This window comes from Mya arenaria, chromosome 5 (genome assembly GCF_026914265.1).
Source record: "Mya arenaria isolate MELC-2E11 chromosome 5, ASM2691426v1".
Lineage (NCBI taxonomy): Eukaryota > Metazoa > Mollusca > Bivalvia > Myida > Myidae > Mya > Mya arenaria.
In genome coordinates, this window is record NC_069126.1 from 22,665,842 (window position 1) to 22,672,951 (window position 7,110).

Below are 7,110 nucleotides of genomic sequence, written 5' to 3' on the forward strand. Positions count from 1 at the left end.
AGCTAATTACCTAACTTATTATGTATATGTGATTGAAATTTAAAGGGAGTTGTGTATCTTCCATATTTAAGAGTTTCCCCTTGGTTACTTGTTATATAAATATAGTGAATAATCTTGTGTATCGACATCTCGTTCACATTTTGGAAGATGTACTTCAAAGTTTACTTTTAGTTTTGATATCGAATTTAGCGACATAGGTGAGTCAAAAAGATTCCAAAACAATGAGATACGTGGATCAATTATCTCAGTTTGGTGACTGCAATATAATCGAAGCATTACCCACTTTTGGTACAAAATACTAGCTGACGTTGACGGACGTTAAAGTCATAAAACGACGTTATGACTGCACAAAATGCTCACGTAAATTCGTCTCAAGTTATACTACGTACAGTTACGTGAATTTTGGAAGTTAGTTTGTATATTATTTTGGTATTATTTTAAATGAGTAGAGAAAGAAAATGTAAAAAATACCCCAACAATATTATAAACAATCTTTTTTTGCCTTGAAAGCTTCTCCTCAAGGTATTCCATGTACGATTATAAAACAAATCTAGCGCCCCATATCATGTTGGTATTGTTTACAATTTTAAGAGAAAAATATGTTTCTAACGAGATTTATATGGTCTTGGAAGATCTTACGCGTTTTTCATTGACCAGTTTTCAGCTTGTTATGCCTTTTAAGTGGTACAAAAACATATTGGGTCACAAATATATTTACCAATGACTCGATGAATCGACGAGCTTATTTGTCGATTAGAAACCTTAATATTGGTTTGAAAGAAAAAAGAAAGTTTAGAGTACTGATATAATTTTAAATGTATGTGTTAACAATATACGAACTAGAACAATTCATAGTCACTTTTATCGCGGTTTGTACACTTCGCGATGCAACATTTAAGGATATTGTTATACATATTTAATTTCCTTTTTGGTATGATTGACTAGATTAAAGAATATAACGTCTGTCTGCGGAAGAAAACGTCTTTCCTACGAGTATATATGAAAGTACAATTAGTTCAATCCATTGTCAAATCGAAAGTATAACTTTCTCCAGTAAAGCACTGTGGACAGAACGGGCAACCAACACATATCTTCCCTTGTGAAAGAGAGTGTAACACAATTAGCAATGAATAGACCGAACAGGAACATTAGCATTCATAAATAAATAATTTTGCGAAGATATGCCACGACAATGGATGATTATATGTGCTCAACTTGCCGTACTCATTTCCGGTATGTTTGATAAGTAAAACACTCTAAATCATATAGTATTATTCATTTCAATTTTAAAACATTTATTAAGATAATAACAGTCACTAGTTAGTACTGCTACCTGCTACTGCTACTGCTATCTGCTACTGCTACCTGCTACCTGCTACTGCTGCTGCTACCTGTTACTGCTACTGCTACCTGCTACTGCTGCTGCTACCTGCTATTACTGCTAAAGCTTCTTCTTCTAAGTATTTCGTATAATGATAAATGTTATAAAAACAATATAACGTATATATCTTCCTACGTTTATGATCCACGATTGTGTCTTATAATTTCAGATATTTCATTTCTATAACCTGTGTGTCCATTTGCGTTTTCCGTTTGTAAACCATAAGGATTTTTCATAATAATGCTTTATTAATTATTTTTCCACTTTTACTCTTAAGTTATTGCGGATGAGATGTGTATTTGTAAATAGTTTGAAACTTTTCAGCTTTTCTGTGCTACGTATGTGCAGCGGATAACAAGTATGGAACGATATCAGTGGTAGGACCAGCTTTTGTAAACAGGGAGGTAACACTGAAAGCGACACCGTCCTACCCTTGGGGATGTGACGTAGAATGGAAGTACATAACTGTCGGGAACACAACATTCAAAACAATGAATGGGACAAATGTTAAAAGATATTCTGATGATACGTCATTCCTTTTAAAATGGACGGCTTCAATCGAATACAACGGATCTTATTTCTACGCTGTATGTTCAACAAACGAAACAATTCAAACAAGCATGACATCTCTAAATATGAAAGGTAAATATCACTGATCGTTTCAAGGGAGTACCAACAACTTTCTTTGATTGTGTTTGTTGTATCATGTTTCCTGTTTGAGATCATTTGGGGTTCTACTCATTAAAGTCTTATGACGCAATCTTGGTAGGAATTTGTCACAAGGCCTGTCCATGTAATTTCTTCGTTTAAAGAAATCAAAACATAGAATGTTAATCAGCTACAAATGCGAACAATGAGAATATCTCAACCTGATCAATCAGTTCATATCAAATAACTTCAATGGTTAAAGGAATAATTTAAAGTATTAATTGTTAGAAAAAATTTCAATTACTACTTTCCACTTTACTTAATTGCTATATGGATATTGGTTCTATACAACCTCAATGAAATAGGATTTTGTTGTGATAATATCATTTATTGTTTAGTGACAAATTACAGATATTGTTGGACATTGTGGAGCTCTCGTACTTCTAGGTCCGATTGTTCGCGACGCGAACGTCAAACTTGGATATTTTCCGTCTGACTATTTTATACAACGCCAAACAAACACTACCCGAAAATGGAAGAAATACCTCTGAGACATTGAGATACAAGAAGGTTCTTACGAAGAGGAAATCGTGTCTGATTTTTTGTACATATTGACTATATTTAAATTCGAGGAAAGAAATGAAGGGACGTACATTTTAAATTGTTATTCATCATACAATACGGATTCTGTGCAGCTTCATATTCCAGGTAAATTGCTTTTACTTATAATCTATGTTTCTAGATTATTAATTCAAGAGCAGCAATTTGATAGCCATTAGTTTGCATTTAAAAGGGGAAATGTATTCCAATTGATTAAAATTATTTGTGTTATTTTCAGAGAGTCCGGTTTACCCAGTTCTTGGTCCAAAAACCCCTGACTTTAATATAACAGAATGTATTTATGTTTATGCTGGCTCTGACGTTTATTGCATAACTGAAACTGGAACAGAACCAGTAGAAGTCGTACTTATACTTGGCAATGATTCATTTGTCCTTTCTGAAAGCGACGGGAACAAAGGTTTTTACCGATACCAAAACGTTTGTCAACAAATAGCCGGAATGTCTAGACGGAATGTTATCTGTCAGGTTTCTTATGAAGCCCTTGACACGCCTGACGTAGCGCACGGGTTATTATGTAGCGTAGGTAAGCAAATAGGAGACGCCTAATGACAAGCTTTGATTCATTTTTCTTTGTTAGAAAAATGGATAAAGTATGAAATTGAATGTTCTTAAATCATAATGTATCAATTCCAGAGACAGGTAGCCTGCCTGTTCTAACAGTTCCTGAATTACTTCATGGAGAAAACTCTACATCTATCTGTGAAGTGCGAAATGCTATCCCAGCTCCGACAATAGAAATATACGTTGATAACGTCTTGCTGGGTGATGTTCAACAAACTGATACATTTAATGAATCATCTCATACTTTTACAAGTTCAGCAAAGGTGAAAATTGCTAACAAATTGTGGAATGGAAAAGAGAAGTGCTGTACCAGAATCAACAGATATGATTTTGAAAAAGATGTCTCAGTATGCAAAAATATAAGTATGAAATGTAAGTTAAACTCGGAGTGGCATAACAAATTTAAGATACATATCTTTCCCATTTGGAATATTTGCATTATTGAAAGGTAAATATTTTATATATCTTTTGCCTGAGTGGGTGTCATTGAACTTATATAACAATATAATAACATTATATGTTTATGTCTTTCTAATCTTTATCGAAGATTTTGCCTTATTCTGTTTTCAGATCCGCCGTCGGACCTTTCGATGTCCGTAAACAAAACTATTGAAAATAACAAAAAAAAATATGGCTGTTACTTAAACATGTCTTGTCAAACGAGTAAATCAAATCCGCCTTGCGCAATTGAATGGTCAAGTGACAACGATTATTTGAGATACGTTTATAGCAGCAACTGGGCGAATGCTGACAGTGGGAATGATCGTTCTGTTTCCAACGTGCTTTACAATGTCACAAATGATATGGCTGGAGGAACAATTACATGATCAACAAGATGCGATCATTTTACGTCTAATGTAAATAAAAACTATGAGTTATCTTGTTCAGGTAAGTACTCAGTATTTATATTTGTTCACATCTCTCGGCCTGTCTCTGATCAAACTTAACTATTATTTTCTTGGAATTTAATTTAATATATCGTATTATTGTTCATTTAATGTTCATATGTATTATCTCAAAATATTCAACAATTGATAACTAAACATTTCTTTTGAATGAAAAGACATTGAGATTTTACGCCGCTACTTCCGTAGCATGAACGTTCGTGACATAAAGGAAATAACTTCTTTCATTGTAAAAAAAGCCTTTCTATCACTTTGCGCAACACTGTATAGGCAAAAACAAATGAAGTTAGACATCAACTGAATGTGCTTATTCTTTTCTTTGTGTCTATTGTTTTAGATATCCCTTTATGTCTTTTTATGGAGACATCTATTGTAAAAGAAAGCAATCCTGAAATTCTTAACTTAACGTGCAATACTGGTCCAACATGCATGCCTTGTGCAATATCATGGACTACAAACTTCGTCTTTCTTCACCCAATATCGATATCGCAATGGACAAAGAACAGTGGTCTGGGCATTATAAGTGTTTCAAATGCTCTATTCATCCTAACAAAAGATGTGGACGGGAAACGGATACAGTGTTCTGCAAAGTGTGGGAACGATTCATCTGATATAATACATGAAACATACACTATTGTGTTTGAGGCTTTTCAAGGTAGGTAAGCTGCCATGCTATTGAATATGTGATATCCAGTAATACAGTAGATGGACAAAAATATAGTTACAAAAGCGTACTTACCAAACTGAAATACTAGTACAGCAAATTATTTCAATAAGAGAGGCAACTACATCCGTTATTTGCTAATAAACTGAATAACAGAACACGCAAGGAATATGATTATAGATGGAACTAACAACATCGAAAACCTTTACTAAAATATTTGTGCATGACCTGTCATATTATTGCAGAAGCAGCTACCAACCCTGCATCCGTTGTAGCCCTACAGTTTCACGTGTCGGTCCTGTACGCGTTATCTGGAACCATTATACTTTTATTCATAACAAAGTTGACATTGCTTCTATTTCGTCGATGCAAATCTCAGGGTAATTGTGGAGACACTTTTAATTAAAATAAGGCTTTCATGTCAATATTGTTCATCGTTTAATATCTTTTCATATTTCATATTTGTTTCAGAATTTCTCTCGGGATTATATTATTGTTTATTTCGGGAATTCATTTAATTCTGATTTTAAGGCGTTCTTGCTTTTCTCTGGCGGAAATTATGATATTTATTAATTAGCGCATTATGCATAGCGTTTATGTTTGACACAGCGTATGAAATGTTTCTACGCCGAAGAAAAACTGCATATATCGACCCAAGCAGCCATTTGTACGACGCTGTTCAGTCTACTGTTGAGGCAACGATGCTTCACGATATAGTAAGACTTCGTTAATCTAAACCATTAAATCTATAAGAAACAGATGGTTAGATAAAAGCGTTACACTGTTTTCAGTGTTTTATACCATTTGAGAGGAAAGAGCCTACATGTGTTGTATTACATTGTGTAAAATACCATTAAAATGATATAAACATTGACAAACAATCTAAATATTATCATTTATAACATTACTGAAAAGGACTCAAAATTTAAAGGTAATGTTGTTATCTCCTATGTCTATATCTATATTTTAATCCATTACTTTAAAGAGAAGAATATCTGCAAGTGCCTCTGAGAACATATCTCCACTATCGGCTACAGAAGAACACCAAGCCCCTTCAAACAGGAACGTTTGCCACTACGACTATGTGGATATTCCATCCGACCAACAAACCCATGAGACAATTACACAGGCTGAGTCTTACATTCACGCGATATAAAGCAACTAATCCAACCAAATTGTTACAGAAGGCACAACCAATACTATTTTTATCAATATTCCTAAAGATATTTTAATATGAACTTTCTAATCTTTGAGTCGAACTGGATATTCTTGTTGTTTTGAACATCTTTCGAACGTATTGGGTTTAGTTAGTCATGTTTTGTATTTCGGTTGTATCCAATGTTCAATATCCCTAAGTATTTCTCGAGGTTAAACGACTTTGACATAGTGAGTTTTGACTGTATGTTAAATAGTTCTAAAACATGTGAGGTTTGACTGTATGTTATATAGTTCCAAAACATGCGAGGTTTGACTGTATGTTATATAGTTCTAAAACATGTGAGTTTTGACTGTATGTTATATAGTCCTAAAACATGTGAGTTTTGTCTGTATGTTATATAGTCCTAAAACATGTGAGTTTTGACTGTATATTATATAGTTCTAAAACATTTTGTAAACACACGGCATACCTTTGAATATACAATTTACACTTCGACTCCTAACTTAATAACATTTATTCCATAAAAAATAAGATATGTCTACTGCAGGTGTGTGATTAGATCAAACATAATATATTTAGGCTAGTCCTTAGGTTAGTATATTTAACAAATGCTTTTAAATCTGGTTCGTTATGTTAAGCCATGAGCCGAAATATTTGTATACTAATTGAAACAATACATGATCACATCTTATATTTCATTTAATAGTGATTGTAATTAAATTGTACTTATAATCATAATGTAATTATGTCTCAGTACAAACTAGTTGTTTAAATGTATATCCACACATATTGCATTACAGGACTTACATTGCATGTATTGTTGGTCATATTGATCTAATTCAATCATATATGTTGTGTATATTGTTACTGAATAAATGTGCTTCATCTTATTCTTAAATAATTGATTAATAATTGATGCATGAACATAATGAACATAGCTGCAAACAGAGTAATGAAAATAGATAATTCAAAACTAATCTAAGTAAATAAAGATGAAAACACAATAGAGGAAAAGAAAAGCAAAGAATAAAGAAGGTCACACAATCTGCCCTTATTGCGATAAACAAGGGAACCTTAACTGAAAATGTCTTAATTAAGATCACTGGTTCCGTGTACGAGCATACATTTCTAGTATAAAACCCTGGCAATCATTAAAACCACTCCCTTTTGT

At 33.2% G+C, this 7,110-nt stretch overlaps 2 long non-coding RNA genes across 2 annotated transcripts; both read left to right on the top strand.

Annotated features, from left to right (window-relative positions):
• The first annotated feature begins 1,856 nt into the window (after window positions 1-1,856).
• On the top strand, window positions 1,857-3,573 carry LOC128233953 (uncharacterized). The gene is made up of 4 exons (XR_008260821.1): window positions 1,857-2,023; window positions 2,441-2,737; window positions 2,868-3,173; window positions 3,284-3,573. It is a non-coding gene; the product is annotated as an uncharacterized LOC128233953 (long non-coding RNA).
• Window positions 3,574-3,787: 214 nt separating this feature from the next.
• On the top strand, window positions 3,788-6,716 carry LOC128233952 (uncharacterized). Its single transcript, XR_008260820.1, has 5 exons — window positions 3,788-4,099; window positions 4,454-4,771; window positions 5,026-5,160; window positions 5,390-5,496; window positions 5,766-6,716. It is a non-coding gene; the product is annotated as an uncharacterized LOC128233952 (long non-coding RNA).
• The last annotated feature ends 394 nt before the right edge of the window (window positions 6,717-7,110 follow it).